Source organism: Bombina bombina, chromosome 1, assembly GCF_027579735.1.
Source record: "Bombina bombina isolate aBomBom1 chromosome 1, aBomBom1.pri, whole genome shotgun sequence".
Classification (NCBI taxonomy): domain Eukaryota; kingdom Metazoa; phylum Chordata; class Amphibia; order Anura; family Bombinatoridae; genus Bombina; species Bombina bombina.
In genome coordinates, this window is record NC_069499.1 from 1,501,947,348 (window position 1) to 1,501,964,671 (window position 17,324).

The following is a 17,324-nucleotide window of genomic DNA, read 5'->3' on the forward strand; positions in this document are numbered from 1 at the left end:
TCAGGGGCCTCACGGAGTTACATAGATACTACCTTTGTTAAGAATAATAAAATACCTATTGTGTGTAAAGCAAAACCTCTCTTTGTCAAATTAATAGATGGTTCACTAATACAACAAGGTCCAATAACTCATCACACTATACCTTTACTTATAACCACTAAGGAAGGTCATACTGAATATATCTCATTTGATTTAATTCCTATATCATTACACACAATAATTCTGGGGTTTTCCTGGTTGCATAAACACAACCCGAATATAGACTGGTCTCAAAATAAAATAACACTAAGTTCTTCTTATTGTTTGAAGACCTGTTACCCACACTGTACCATAGCTACTCTAGAGAATGGGATACCCAGACCTTATCAGGATCTGGCAGAGGTTTTTGACCTTAAAGAGGCAGAAAGTCTTCCCCCACACAGGGAGTTCGATTGTCCGATAGATCTAATACCTGGGTCACAAGTTCCACATGGGAAAATATATCCCCTCTCTCAAACCGAACTAGCTTTTGTAAGAGCCTACTTAGACGATAATCTGCGCAAAGGGTTCATTTCACATTCTACTTCCCCTGCAGCAGCAGGTATGTTTTTAGTTAAAAACAAGGATGGGACGATACGTCCTATTATTGACTACAGAGCACTAAATGATATTACCTTAAAGAACAGATACCCACTACCCTTAATTCCTGAGCTTCTTGAACGCTTACATGGCGCCACCATCTATTCTAAACTTGATTTGAAGGGTGCTTATAATTTAATTAGAATCAAACAAGGTGACGAATGGAAAACAGCGTTTAGAACACGTTATGGGCTGTATCAATACAACGTGATGCCTTTCGGCCTAAGTAATGCGCCCGCTACATTCCAACATTTTATTAACGAAATCTTTCGAGATTTATTGGATGTATGTGTTATAATTTATTTGGATGACATCCTCATTTATTCTAAAACATTGCAAGATCATGAGAAACATGTACGTTGGGTGCTTACTAGGCTAAAAGACCACAAACTATACGCTAAGCTTGAGAAATGTTCTTTTCACGTTCAAGAAATTAAGTTCTTGGGTTATATTATAACACCAAATAAAATCATGATGGATCCAGAAAAGGTTTCTGCAATTGTAAATTGGCCAGTCCCCACAACTGTTAAAGCTCTACAAAGATTCATTGGGTTCTCAAATTTTTATCGTCGTTTTATTAAAGATTTTTCACTAATTGTGAAACCGTTAACACAACTAACAAGTAAGAAACAGAGATTTACTTGGACCAAAGAAGCTCAATTATCTTTTGAGACTCTAAAGAATCAATTCATTAATGCACCAGTTTTAACATTACCCAACTTTGATTCACAATTTATTCTTGAAGTAGACGCCTCAAATACTGGTATTGGGGCAATTCTTTCACAAAAGAATAAAGATAAAACAGAAACCCATCCCATAGCCTTCTATTCAAGAATGCTCACTACTGCTGAAAAGAACTATAGTATAGGGGATAAAGAATTACTGGCGATAAAATGTTCACTGGAACATTGGAGACATCTCCTTGAAGGTTCAAATCTCCCTTTCATAATTTTCACTGATCACAAGAACTTAGAATACTTAAAGAAAAGTAAAACACTTAATTCACGACAGGTCCGTTGGTCCATCTTTTTAGACCGGTTTAATTTTTTAATTACATATAAACCAGGGAAACTCAATATTAAGGCAGACGCCTTATCTAGAATGTATGAAAAAGATCTGTCTGATAACCCTGAGTTTGTAATCCCTGAAGAAAGATTCATAGGAGTTATATCTTCTCTAGAACAAGAAATACTTGAGGTTCTAAATAAAGACCCTAACATACCTGGATCTTGTGATAAAGATCCACAGACGGAACTATATTATTACAAAAGGAAGTTGTTCATTCCTGAATCTTTAAGGAACACTATCCTTAAACAAACCCATGATGGAACTTTAGCTGGTCACCTGGGAATCCAAAAAACCATAGAATTAACTAGAAGAAATTTCTGGTGGCCTGGGATGAACCACACAATTTACCTATACATAACAAACTGTGATGTTTGTGCTAGAAACAAGATCTCCCATAAAAAACCAATAGGCCTCTTAAGACCTCTGCCTATCCCAGATAAACCATGGGAGACCATATCTATGGATTTTATTGTTGATCTCCCTAAATCTCAACATCACACTACCATACTAGTTGTAATAGATCATCTAACGCGTCTGGCTCATTTCATACCTATGAAAGGTTTGCCTTCCGCTCTCGCAACAGCTACAGCCTTTTTGAATCAAATTGTAAGATTACATGGATTACCCACCGTAATAATTACGGACAGAGGTACACAATTCACCTCTTCTTTCTGGAAATCCCTATGCATATTACTAAAAGTAGATAGTAGATACACTACTGCATTCCATCCCCAAACAAATGGACTTACAGAAAGAACGAATCAAACCCTTGAACAATATCTTAGGTGTTTCATTACCTACTTACAAGATGATTGGATTGATTATATCCCCATGGCAGAATTTTCTTACAACAATTCTGTTTCCACTTCTCTTAAAATGTCACCTTTCTTTGCTACTTATGGATTCAATCCCAATACCGTATCTCTTTCTAGAAAAGAAGTAAACTCACCTAGTGCCACAGAATTCACCAATTCTTTACAAGAAAGGTTAGATCAATTGAAGGATTCTCTCTCAAAGGCAAAAGACTATCAAAAACGTAACTATGATAAACATCATAGTCCAAGTCCCACTTACCAAATTGGTGATCAAGTTCTACTATCCATCAGGAACCTTAAGTTGCAAATACCATGTAAAAAACTTGCCAATCAATTTTTAGGACCTTTTACGATTGATAAGATCGTTAACCAGAACGCAGTTAGACTCATTTTGCCTGATTCTTATAAAATACATTCCACATTTCATGTGTCTCTCATTAAACCTTATTCTGCTAAAGACCATCACGGTATTAATTTAAGACCCCCGCCTATCTTGGTGGAGAATCAGGAAGAATTTGAAGTTGAGTCTATTCTTGATTCCAGAGTAAGACGGCATAAGCTGGAATATTTAATAAAGTGGAAAGGTTATGGTCCGGAGGAAAATTCTTGGCAAAGGTCTACTGAGATACATGCACCTCGTCTGGTTACTGCTTTTCATCGTCGTTACCCAGAGAAACCTCGGATGGAATCCCCTGAGGTGATTCCTTGACTGGGGGGATCTGTGATATTCCTTTTAGGATTATCCCCTCCCACCTAATTAACTTTCCTTTATAGGGCAGTAACTTTCAACACTCATTGCCTGAATATTGAAGCTCACAGTTACGTTTGCTTCCTTGTGCCATTCCTACTTGCTAATTGTAGATACAGCTGATTCCCTTGAGGATTTTCTACCTGACATCGTCTTCAGATTCATACGCATCCGGATCTACATCCTCAGCGTTCCGGAAACCAAGCCGCGCACACACAGCTTCTCACCGCCATCGGCGGTCACTGCTTAGCTCTGCTCTTACCGGATCCTTGTGGGGTATTGTATGTTGACTATCTGGATAATACTTACCTTGCTTTGTATCCTCAAATTTACCTCACGTTTGAACTGACTTACTCTGTGCAGCATTGTTATACTTACGTTCCTTATTCAGTATAAGTTGTGCCATATAAAACCGCATCAAACTCTGCTCACTACTATCAGTAAAGTTTGGAACATCCAATTATGATATATTGATTGTGTGGTTTGGATTGCTTGGAACTGTATATATTTTAGAATGTCTGTGTGTGTGCGTGAAGACAGGTTTTGACTTCAATACCTTTGAATTGCTATCTCAATGAATATATTAATTCTACCTGACTAAAAGTTATACCAACTCAGCTGTCTCAAACCATTATCTTAATCTACTAAAAGATTTCAAAAGTAACAATCTCACAGTATCTATTCAGGTAATTTAAACTACCATTACCTGCTTAGTTTACAAAAGAGAAACACATCCCTTATTTATTGAGGGATTTTTGTTATATTTCAAACCCTTAATACAAAAGTGTACCAGTTGCTACAATATATTACATAAGTATTTTCACAAGTCATTCTGGTTTTTATTTGAAAAACCTCTCCTGTAGTGTTGGACCTAAAACAAGTATCCCTATGCCCAATGAAGCTACAAGTTAAAAATCTGCTTTTGCCACATTTGTAAATGCCTTTCTTAAGGTTTAAAAAACCTAGGGCATTATTTGGTTTCTTAGATTTAATATAATCCTTCTTAGTTGCCACTATCTTGCTGGGGGCTAGAGAATTCGTTAAAGACACGTAACGGTTTGTCTCCAATGATTTCTTTTTAACATCGGATCACTCTGTAAGATGGGCCAGTATTTTTCAAGGGTATTAGTAATTTTTCTGTAATCGCTATTAAATTGTGTCACTAATTTAGGAAAATCCTCAAACTTGTTCGGTTTATGTTCCTTAACCTGTAATAAATCATCCCTATCTCCCTCGGAAATTATTTTTGGGTCGTGACCCTTTTCTGTAAATCTCTTCACTAGGAGATCTGATTCATATTTAAAATCCTCATCCTTTTTACAATTTCTCCGTAGTCTGCAAAACTGGCTGTAAGGGACAATATTGAGCCATCTTGGATGGTGATTGCTTCTTTTGTCAATATAACTATTGCAGTCTACATTTTTAAAAAGGGTATTGTAACAAATACTCCCATCCTCATCCCAGCCTAGAGTAACATCCAGAAAATCTATGGTCTCAATATTTATATTATGTGAAAAAGTAATCAGAAAACTGTTATTGTTCAAAAATTGTACAAATGTTCCTGCCTCATCCTCTGTGCCCCTCCACACAACGATGAGGTCATCTATGAAATGACCAAAGTAGACAACATTCGCCCAGTAGCTAGATGGGTACAAATACTGTGATTCAAAATAACCCATAAATAGATTTGCAAAGCTATGTTGTCCACATGGCCTTTCCACAGATATGCAGAAAAAAGTATCCTGGTATATGAAATAATTGTGGGTTAACACAAAATGAATTGCTTCCAAGATGAAATTCCTTTTTTTCTCTGGCATATAAATATCCAATTCCAAAAAATGTTGTACAGCCTCCAGTCCAATACTATGTTTAATATTGGAGTATAAGGCTGTCACATCACAACTATTTCAGATACTATTTTCAAGTTTGGATACTGGGAGAGCCCTAAGCTTATCTAACTAATCAGTGGTGCACCTGATGTAGGATTCAAGGTTCACCATCATTTTCTTAAGAAAAATGTCTATTTAGCAGGATAGGTTGTATGTTAAACATCCAATACCAAAATTATGGATCTCCCTGGGGGGTCAATTAAACCCTCATGTTTTTTTGGCAAATGATAGTAGTATGCCACATTCGATTTTTCCGGCAATAAAAATTGTCTTTCTTTCTTTTTGAGCACCCCCAGGAAGTATCCTCCATCTATCAATTTAATCAGTTCCCTTATTTCATAGTGGGATCATATGATAATATTTGATAAAAGGAATCATCTCTGAGTATACGGTCCACTTCCTTTAACCCCCTAACGACGGACGACATACAGGGTACGTCCTACAAAAAATGGTCGTTAATGACCAAAGACGTACCCTGTACGTCCTCAGGTAATCTGAGCGCTGGAAGTGATCAAGATCTCTTCCAGACACTCTAACAGTATTGCAGCGATGCCTCGTTGTCGAGGCATCCTGCAATACTGTTCCCGACTGCCGGGCCTCGGATTGATCACTCCCCACGAGTGATCACTTCCAGTTTAGCAGTCTAGCAGAGGATCGGAAGAGATCAGACAGGCTTCTGATGCTCTGCTGAGTGCCTCACAGTGGGCACTTAGTATCTATTAAAATAATATAAAAATTTAAATAAAAACATGTTTTTTTTAAATATTATAAGTCCCATGTAGCCCCCCTCCCCCATGAGGCTTCAAAGATGGCAATGCCCAGTGCATCATGGGGCTTCTGGGGGTGTCCCTAGCCTGCCTCATCATAGGGGCTAATAATAAAATATCCCATTTGTCTGATCATGTCAATATTTGTAAATATTTACTCTGATCAGTGTGGATCTCCCTCCCTCTCCTCACTTGCATTTTTTTGGGAGAGATATATTTCTATACAAGTGTCCTTTTGTTCAAGCTACTGTATTGCTTTGAGACAGTAGCTTGCGGTATAATTAAAAAGAACCGCGCAGGTTTCCCAGGACAACTTGCACGCACCCGGCTACAAAGTTGGGAGACCTCAGCTCTGTGCCAAGAGGATGTATACCTTCTTACCACCATCCACACAGAGAGAACTGTGGAGGTCTCTGTATGTGGCAGAGCTGAGAGCATAATGAAGCCAGTGTGCATCAAGGCTTATAACCGGCATATGGGTGCGGTTGATCTGGCAGATCAGCTGCTGCAGCCCTTCCTAATTATGCAGAAGACAAGGGCCTGGTACAAAAAGGTTGCAATTTACTTAATGCAGATTGCAACCCACAACACTTTTTTGTTGTTCAAAAAAGTAAACCCCGGAATGAAACAGACTTTTTTTTTACAGTTTCAGCTCCAGATCATTTCAGGGATTTTGTACCAAGATGCACCTGCTCCCCAGGTGGTGATGGGAGAGAGCAGAGTTGGGGCTACCCATTTTACTTTTAAAATCCCACCTACTACCGCAAAGCAGAAACCTAAAAAAAAAAATGCAGAGTCTGTACCAAGAGGGGCAGAGAAAGGATACCATATATTACTGTCCTGATTGCCCTGAACAGCCTGGACTCTGCATTTAGGACTGCTTCAAGCGGTATCATACAATTGTCCATTTTATTTTATTTTTTAATTTGCCGGGTTTTTTGTGTGGTTATGTTACAAGTTGGAAAACTGGAATGCGGCCCCTAAAAGTAAGGCCTTTTAGCCCCCAGAGAACCCGACACACCTATACATGGGTGGTATCACTGTACTCAGAAGATGTTGCTGAACCCTGTCAGGGTTTTTTCCCTGTTTTGTTTGCCATGTGCTGCTGGCAGTCATTTTACTCACCTCTCCTGCTGACTATGATGCATTGTGGGGATGCTGCTCATTTCCTGCACTTCCTTTTATGGCCAGACTGGTGTGCATCATCTGTGTGAGACAGGATGCAGTATTATTTAAAGGGCCTCTGTTCAGTATGCTTTGCCTTTGCATTGTTTCAGACCTGTTTGTGAGAGTTCCTGTGTAACCTGTCTGTCTAAGGTCCTTCCTGGTTCCTGATCCCTGGCTTGTTCCTGACTCTGCTGTTTTCCTTGTTCCTGATTCTGGCTCCTCTGACTATTTGCTTTGGCTCCTGACTCGGCTCGTCTGACTACCAGCTCTGGTTTTCACTCCTGGCTTGTTATTTGACTTGTGGACTTTTTATTATTTTTTTGTTATTAATAAAGGTGTGATTATTTTTCACTTCTCGTCTCAGTCTGATTCCTGGCACCCTGACATTACGCAAAGGCCATGAATCCTTATGGTGCTAATAATCCACCTTTACTTGCCATCATTTCCAGGATGGATGAACAGGATCCCTGCTTGGATCAATTTGCACTAGCCCTGCAAACCCTGCTGACTCGCACTGCACATTTGGACCAAAGTTTCCCACAAGTTATGGCTGCTCCTGTTTCCGCTGCTGCACCTAGTCCTACCAGGAGCATGTCCGGTTCTGCACCTCTACCTCAGCGATATGGAGGCGATCCTATTCAGTGCAGAGGGTTTTTGAACCAGGTGGGCATTTACTTTGAGATGTTACCTCAGGCGTTTTCCTCTGACAGAGCTAAGGTGGGATTTCTCATCTCGTTACTCTCTGACACAGCTCTTGCCTGGGCTAATCCCTAGTGGGAGATTAATAAACCTGTGATTTCAAATTACCCTGAATTTGTGGCCTCCTTTCGAAGGGTATTTGATGTTCTGGCTCGCTCCTCCTCTGCTGCTAAACGACTCATGTCCATTAAGCAAGGTACAAGATCTGTTGCTCAATATGCTATTGAGTTCTGTACGCTTGCCGCAGAGGTTGGTTAGAACAATGAAGCCTTGGTTGCCAGAGGATCTCGAGGCATTGGTGTCTTTTTTTGATCCTAATTGACATCAGACTCAGAGAGAGGCCCTCTTTCAAGGAGCGCTTGCGGAAGCCTCCTGTTCCGTTGTCTCCTATGTGTTCATTCCCACCCATGCCTCCCTCTCCTCCCATGCCTCCTGGTCCAGAGTCACCAGGTACTGCTGAGCTGATGCAGTTGGGATTCACGCGTCTTTCCGCGGCGGAGAGGGCCTTTAGGAGGAGGGAGGGGCTCTGCCTCTATTGTGGGTTACAGGGCCACCTTTTGAAGTCTTGTCCTACACGGCCTGGAAATGCTCACACCTAAGGCCCTGTCTGGGGTGGACCTTGGGTGGTTTATCCTCGTCCCCGGAACTGTTTAAGGAGAAACCTTTGGTCACGGTTGTCCTTTCCTGGGTGGACTCCTCCATAGTCACTCAGGCTCTTGTTGACTCTGGTACTGCGGGCTATTTCATTGACAGTGCTTTTGTATCAAAGCACTCCATTCCTGTTTTGCCTCAGTCCACTCCGCTTGCTATTGAGGCCATTGATGGCAGGCCCCTTCAGCCCGCACTCGTTACTCACGAAACTGCTCCGTTGTCCATGGCTGTTGGGGCTCTCCATTTTGAAACCCTCCAGTTCCAGGTGATAAACTCTCCGCATTTTCCGGTCTTTCTGGGTTATCCCTGGCTCCAAAAGCACAATCCCAGTCTCGACTGGCGCAGGTCCGAAATTTTGTCGTGGCCCCCGCAATGTATTTCCACTTGTCTTCGGTAACCAGTTAAAGTCTTGTGCACTTCTTCGGTATCTCAATTGCCAGAGGAGTACCGAGAGTTCCTAAACATTTTTGACAAGGTGCGTGCCGGTACGTTGCCTCCTTACCGGTCTTACGATTGTGCCATAGACCTGCAACCCGGAGCCATTCCTCCTCGGGGCCGGGTTTACCCTGTGTCTGTTGCAGAGAATTGTGCTATGGAGGAGTATGTTGCCGATGCTCTGTCGTGGGGGATCATCCACAAATCCTGCTCTCCTGCAGGGGCTGGCTTCTTCTTTGTGAAGAAAAAGAGTGGCGAGTTAAGACCATGCATCGATTATAGGGGTCTTAATCGTCTTACCATTAAGAATGCTTACAATATTCCGCTCATTACGGAACTCTTTGACCGCCTCAAGGGAGCTACTGTCTTTACTAAACTTGATTTGAGAGGAGCGTACAATCTCGTTAGGATCAAGGAGGGCCATGAATTCAAAACAGCGTTTGACACCAGGAGCGGGCATTATGAGTATCTTGTAATGCCCTTTGGCCTATGTAATGATCCTGCTGTTTTCCAGGAATTTATTAATGATGTCCTACGAGATATGTTGCAACAGTGTGTTGTGGTATACTTAGACAACATCCTCATACACTCACCCACACTTGAGGCTCATCGTTCTTGTGTTACACGGGTTCTTCAGAGACTACGGGAGAACGGCCTGTTTTGTAAACTATTGTAAGCTATTTTTGTCTCTGTTTAATTATGTGGTCTCGTACCTGCCTGATAGTAAGAATGTTAGGGCTGATGCCCTCTCTCGACAATTTTTGCCTCTGTCCAAGGAGGAGTCTGCACCTACTTCTGTTATACCTCCTGACCATATTTTAGCTACCATACGTACTAATTTGACTTCTCCATTGGGGGAGGAGATCCTGGCTGCACAAACCAATGCACCTCCTGAGAAACCTAGTGGTAAGTGTTTTGTTCCTGAGAATCTTCGAACTAAACTTTTGCACACTTACCACTATCCTAAAGCCGCAGGTCACCCAGGCAAGAACCAAATTATTTGGTTTGTCACTCGACAATTCTGGTGGCCAGGTCTTCGTTCTGATGTTGCTGCATATGTTGCCTCCTGCTCAGTTTGTGCACAGAATAAGACTCCTCAATGTCTTCCTGTGGGTCTTCTTCAACCTATTGCTAATGGTGAGCGTCCTTGGACACATCTTTCCATGGACTTCATTGTTGAGCTCCCTGTTTCCAATGGCAATACTGTTATCCTTATGGTGGTTGACCGTTTTTCTAAAATGTCACATTGCATTCCCTTGAAGAAGTTGCCTACCGCTCAGGAGCTTGCTTCAATTTTTGCCCGGGAGGTCTTCTGTTTACATGGGTTACCCAAGGAGATATTGTCGGACCGGGGTAGCCAGTTTGTCTCCAGATTTTGGCGTTCCTTTTGTGCTCAAATGGGGATCCAGCTTTCCTTCTCCTCGGCATATCACTCTCAATCCAATGGGGCTGCGGAATGGTCTAATGAAGCTCTGGAACAGTTCCTTTGTTGCTATATCTCAGATCACCACAATAATTGGTCTGAACTGTTACCTTGGGCAGAGTTTGCTCTTAATAGTGCTATTAATGCTTACTCCAAGTTATCCCCGTTCATGGCGAATTATTGGTTTCAACCATCCTTGTTGCCCAATTCATTCATGTCTCAGGGTATTCCGGCTTTGGAGGAGCATCTCCAGCAACTCTGTTCCACGTGGGTGCAGATTGAGGATTGCCTTCATTGTTCTATGCAGCGCCAAAAGTTCCAGACTGATCGTAGGCATCTGCCCGCGCCTTCCTACCAGGTTGGTGAGAGAGTTTGGCTGTCCTCCCGCAACTTGAACCTTCGTGTGCCTTCCAATAAACTGGCTCCCCGTTATGTTGGTCCTTTTCGAATACTCCGACGGGTCAATCCTGTGTCGTCTGACTATTCGCTTTGGCTCCTGTCTCGGCTCGTCTGACTACCATCTCTGGTTTTGACTCCTGGCTTGTTATTTGACTTGTGGACTTTTTTTTTTTTTTTTGTTATTAATAAAGGTGTGATTATTTTTGCACTTCTCCTCTCAGTCTGATTCCTGGCACCCTGACAAACCCATATTGGGGTGTTATTTGGCAATAACCCTTAAAGTTCTCAGTACATGTATTCTTAAATTGCTATTTTGTCAAAAATCACCAAACTTTAGCATAGATTGGTGGTAAAATGGTTGCATGAAAAGAGTCAAAATACCCTAAGTTTAATACCTTAGGTTGTCTTCTTTTAAAAAATATATACATGTGAAGGGTTATTCAGGGATTCCTGACAGATATCAGTGTTCCAATGTAACAATGTGCTACTTGTACTTATTGCCCTATAACTTGCAAAAAAAAGCAAAGAACATGTAAACATTGGGTATTTCTAAACTCATGCTAAAATTTAGAAACTATTTAGCGTGGGTGTTTTTTTGGTGGTTGCAAATGTGTAACAGATTTCGGGGATCAAAGTTAGAAAAAGTCTGTTTTTTCCATTTTTTCATAATATTTTATAATTATGTTATAGGAAATGATAAGATATGATGAAAATAATGGTATCTTTAGAAAGTCAATTTAATGGCAAGAAAAACAGTATATAATATGTGTGAGTACAGTAAATGAGTAAGAGGAAAATTTCAGCTAAACACAAACACTGCAGAAATGTAAAAATAGCGCTGGTCCCAAATGGTCAGAAAAGTGCTGTGGTCACTAAGGGGTTCAATAATCAATTTTGTTCTGGAGTACTACTCCCCCACCCTTGTCTGCCTGCCTTATAATGATCTCTGTGTCTTCCGTTAAATTAGATATTGCTTTTCTCTCAAATTTATTGAGATTCCCCATATCTAAATTAAAATGTTTTATTCCCTCCAGGTCATTCAGAACAAGTTTTCTGAAAACTTTCAGACTAGAATTGGCCGGTATTGTGGGGTTAAAATTAGTCCCTCTGGATCAAAATACACAAAATTAGTAGTATCTCTTTCTGCCAGATCATCAGTTATACTGGTTTGCATTTTAGTACCCGTCAAATTTTCTTTTGCTTGTAAAGTATCGCTTTATTTATTTTCGACAAATAAATCGAAAATGTTATTGGAACTGGAGGGGCTAAAATTCAGACCCCTACCTAAAATTCCAATCTCAGTATTGTAGTAGTTGTCGATCCGATAAATTGATGATTCCTTTTCTTAATCTCTCCAATTTATCTTTTTGGCAGGTCTTCCCCCTTCCTCTATGACCCCGCTTGCATAAGGCCTTTTTCTTGGGGTTCCCCAATCTAACGGCTAGATTTGGAGTTTGGCGGTAGATGGGGTGCGTTAGCTACTCGTGGTTTATGTCTAACGCACGGCATTGTTTAACGCTGGTATTTAGAGTTCAAATAATACCTTCTAACGATACTCCTAACGCGTGAATTTCACACGCGGAATCCTGCTCGCGTTAGACAGTCTCCCATAGAGATCAATGGAAATGCAAACAAACACGCTTTTTTCATCTAACACTCGATCTCACGAGAAATACGCACAGCTCGGTCATATGACGCATACCACATCATGCACAACAATAACACGCCACAAATGTCACAACAACAATCACTAAACAAAGCACATAAGCATTACACATTCAGAAGCGGGGGGAATTTTATTTAAATAAAATACAGGGAATACGCATATACAATAAGATGCGGAAATACGGAAAATACGGAAAAAAATATATAATCATACACTAGCAAAATACTCGCATTCAATATTACTATATATTAGGACATCAGGAGAAAAGAGTACTGGATGCTCCGGTAAAATTTAACAAATTTATTGATACTTCATTAAAACAACAAAATCATGGAGAAGCAGATAGACACGATTGCAGGCACAGCACCAGGGCTTACGCGTTTTGGCTGTGAAGCCTTAATCATAGCATACAGGTGCTGGGCCTGACAGGTGCACTTAACACCTTAGGTTGATTCTCATTGGTTAAAAGAAAATTTAAAAGAAAGACAACCCGCCCGCTTGGAAGTGTCATAGACTGAATATATTGTTAGAGAAGCAAATAACAATATCACAACTGGCATATATACAATGAATAATTGCAAAAAACCCTATATATGCAAAAAACAATTCAAATGATGTTTAAAGCATAAACTAAGATAAGATGATTTAAGGACAAGACACTGAATGTATATGAAATAGGGGAAAAAATTAGACAAAGGTACTGAAAGTACAAGAGAGTGGTATGCTATAAATATCCACAAATACTATAATGCTAAACAAATGTCAGTACCTACTAAATCTGTGAATATGACTTGCAATAAAATAATCATCAAAGGAATCAGGACTGCTAGTGCGAGCATACACGAAGTGTACATCATGATATATAATATGGAATGTATATTCGCAAAACGAAACAATAGATAAAGTTAAAAAAACTAACTGAATAGTAAACTAGATATATCATCTGTATCTAACCTGATATAGTGTGATGAAAAAAAAAAAAAGGGAAAGAGGTATAAAAAAATGGCGAGCAAAAAGGCTATCTAAGAGTGAGGCAATCAAACCCAGGGGAGATAACAAAGAACTGGAGTTATTCCCAGTAATTTATTAAATCATACCTGGAGTTAAGTCCTTTAGGTATTCTGGTGTCAAGTTTAAACATCCAGAATGCCTCTCGTTTGGCCAGTAGTTACCACCTCTACTAGGCAGGACAACTTTTTCAATGATGCACCATTTCAATGATCTAAGATTATTGCCATGTTTACCATAGAAATGGAGTACCAACGGAGTAGTGGCTTTTCCTATGTTAAAAGATGACAAATGTTCTCTAAATCTGGAGTTCATATCCCTAGAGGTGAGTCCTACATACTGCAGATGGCATTCGGTGCAAGAAATGAGATATATGACATTGCTAGCTGTACAATTGAGACAAGTTTTGATGTCAAATGTTTGGCCAGTAGTATAAGACGTAAAATTATTGGTGACCTGAACAAAGTCACAGGGTTTACAACGTCTGCTGCCACACTTAAACATCCCACAGTGTCTCAACCAAGAGCTTTGGTTAGTCTCAATCTTTTTAAGTTCTGTAGGTGCTAGGATGCCCCCTAGTGTGTTACTTTTTCTATAGGAACATTTGAGCCCCTTCTCAACTGTAGTCACTAGTTTGTCATCTGCAGCCAGTAAAGCAAAGTGTTTTTTGACTATGCTGCATACTTTGTTGTACTCTGTGCTGAACTGTGTGACGAAGTACACTCCTTGGGACGATTTTGACCTGTCACACTTTGGTTTATCTTGTAAGAGTGTCTTCCTATCTATATGTTCAAGGGACCTTTTGGCCCTTGTAACATCGTGTGAAGGATACCCTCTTTCTCGAAGTCTTACTGACAGAGAATCAGCTTCTTTGTCATAGGTAGCTCTGTCAGAACAATTTCTCTTTAATCTGGTAAATTGTCCCTTGGCAACAGCGAATCTCATTTGTATGGGATGACTGCTGTTGCCATGCAACAGGGTATTCCCAGATATGGGTTTACGATACACACTCATGGAGACACCACTGTCCTGGGCACCTGTGAGAGTGAGATCCAAAAAGTTAATGTGCGTGTTATGTACCTCATAGGTGAATTTTAGATTCAAATCGTTAGAATTCAGAAATTCCAAAAAGAGTGGCACATCTGACTGACTGCCTGACCATACCAAGAGGAGGTCATCGATGTACCTCCTGTAAAATTTGATGTCCTGTTTGAAGGGATTCCCATCTCCAAAGATGTGGCACAGCTCCCACCAACCTAGGTAGAGGTTGGCGTACGAGGGAGCAAACTTGGCTCCCATGGCCGTGCCACATCTCTGGAGATAGAACTCTCCCTCAAACCTGAAAAAATTGTGTGTAAGAAGGAACTCAATTACAGTGATGACAAAATTTTGGAACTCTGGGGAAAAGTCGCTGTGATTTTGGAGGAAGGAGGAAATTGCTTGCAGGCCTTGCGTATGAGGTATAGATGAATAAAGGGCTACTGCATCTATGGTTAACCATGCGTATTCATCCTTCCATTGAAACGTCTCCAGAATATTGATTATATGCTTTGTGTCACGAACATATGACACTAGGGATAGTACCATAGGTTGTAAAATCGAATCGACCCACTGTGAGAGGTGCTCCAAAAGGGAGTCGATCCCACTCACAATGGGTCTGCCTTGTACTTGTGTAATGCTTTTGTGTACTTTTGGGAAATGATGGAAACAGGGGATCCTTGGAAATTGTACATCTAAATATTTAACAGTCTTATCATCCAGGAAACCCTGTTCCCTACCATCATCCAAAATGTGTTTCAATTGTGATTTAAAGATGTTAGTAGGATCCCTGTGGAGTTTTTCATAGTCGTCTGTATTATGAAGCTGACGTTTAGCCTCAGCAATATAATCACTCCTGTTCATTACGACTACTGCCCCGCCTTTATCGGCGGGGCGTATGACTATCTGATTGTTACCCCTAAGTTCAGCTAGGGCATTTTTCTGTTTAAGTGTAAGATTTTGTTTAACTTTCTTGGTTTCTTTTTGAAGCTTAATTAAGTCCATCTCAACTCTCTGTTGGTAAGTTTCTAAAATTTGGCCTCTACTCATAATAGGATAGAAATTGGATTTCTCCATGAGTGTGGTACCTCTCTTGGTGAAATCTGTATCTGTGCTAGACTCAGTTGCTAGGGTTTGAAGGGCAACTACGTCACACATTTCTGCAAAATCACTGATGTTATTAGTCATGAATGGTATAGATGTAGCTCGTTCAACTGACGCAGTATGTGTACTGAAATTTTTTTTTTTCAGGGTCAGGTTTCTTATGAGACGATTTACATCTATAAGTGTTTGAAAAAGATTAAAATTGCTCGTAGGTGAGAAGCCTAAGCCTAAAGCTAAAACAGAATGTTGTTGTGATGTCAAATTCACAGATGAAAGATTAATGACATTTGTAATCATTTGTATTTGCTCAGTGGTTTGTTCCCCCTGCGTGGGTATCTGGCTTGACCGACTTTGGTCGATCCTCCATTGTGTGTTTGATCTAGGGCCTGTGGAAAAACCTGTTCCAGATCATTGGAGGCTAGACTGGTACTTGGTGTAACTGTAGTGGGGGGAACGTTGGGCATATTTGTTGTGGTATATCGATTATTAGTGTATTCTTGTGAGTGTTGCTCTTTATGTCTCACTATGGGTACATTTTCAGGGGCTGGGGTATATGTCTGTTTGTTCTTGAGTATGCCTGTAGGAATAGAGGGCATATTTTGAGCAATAGGAATATCTCTAGTCGTGGGAGGGGCAGCAGCAGACGTAGAGAGTTTATTACCCTCATCTGAGGAGCCATCATTATCGCTACTAGAAAAAGAGACATTTCTGAAATTAGATCTATGTCTTCTACGTCCTCTGTTGCCCCTCCGTGTGCCTGAGGGGAATTGATTTCGTCTATACTCTCCCCTTTGCTTACGATTCCAAATGTATACAGAGTCACTCTGATAATCAGAGCGATCTCTTAAAAATTTGGAGTGCTTATTTTCCATTATTAAGCTCTTGCCTCTTGCTACCATGCCCCTGAGAATAGAGTCAAATTTAGCAAACTGAGGGTCTGAAGTACGTTTGTCCATTTCCACTTGTAAGTCCATGATCTCTTTTTTGATAGTGTCCCGTTGTTTAGATTTATAGCTCCTTAGCATCATCATCAGTCGGGAAGAGCATTCGGAAAGAACCTCATTCCAATCTTTTACGAATTCTTTGTCGCTGGTATGCACATCAAAGGAAGGAAATTTATAGACTCTCAGTCCTCTGGGTATCATACCTTCTTGCATATATTTATCGAAGGCCCATACATCCCATTGTACTTTGCACTCTTTTAGGAGTAAGGATTCCATTAATTCAAAAAGAGAACTGAGTGAAAGAACTTCCTTGCTGTCTGAAAAGATCTGTTCATAATCAGACTGATGATTACTCCTGGCTGTTGCAGGCTTTAGTGAGAAGAAATCTCTGTTTATATTTGCTTAACTAGTATTAGACAGTTGGTTCTCCATGTTTTTAAAGTGATAGAGTTCTCAAAAAGTCCCAAGTGTGAGAAAACTTCACCTGCTGTATCCAAATGGTACCTCCAGTAGTACCTGAGAGAACACAATATGAGCAGAGGAAGATAACAGTCAGGTGAGTCACACTAACGTAGTATATACAGCAATAATCGTTGCACAATGCAACTGCCCAAAAACCCCAAACAACAAATGGATAAAGTCACTTTAGATACACAATCGCATGTAGGCAGGTATCAGCGTTAAGTAAATATGCAGATATCGTAGGAGACAATGGGAACACTGGCATGTCATGTCATATGCCAGACTCACCTCAAACTGGTGGTTCCTCAGCTCTCAAAAAACGAACTGCTGTCGGCTGACTCGTGCTAAACGGTATGTGATGAAGTCGCTGTGCAGTCGATAGCTGGTTCCGAGTCTGTGTAAACTTCCGAGGAATAACAGCAT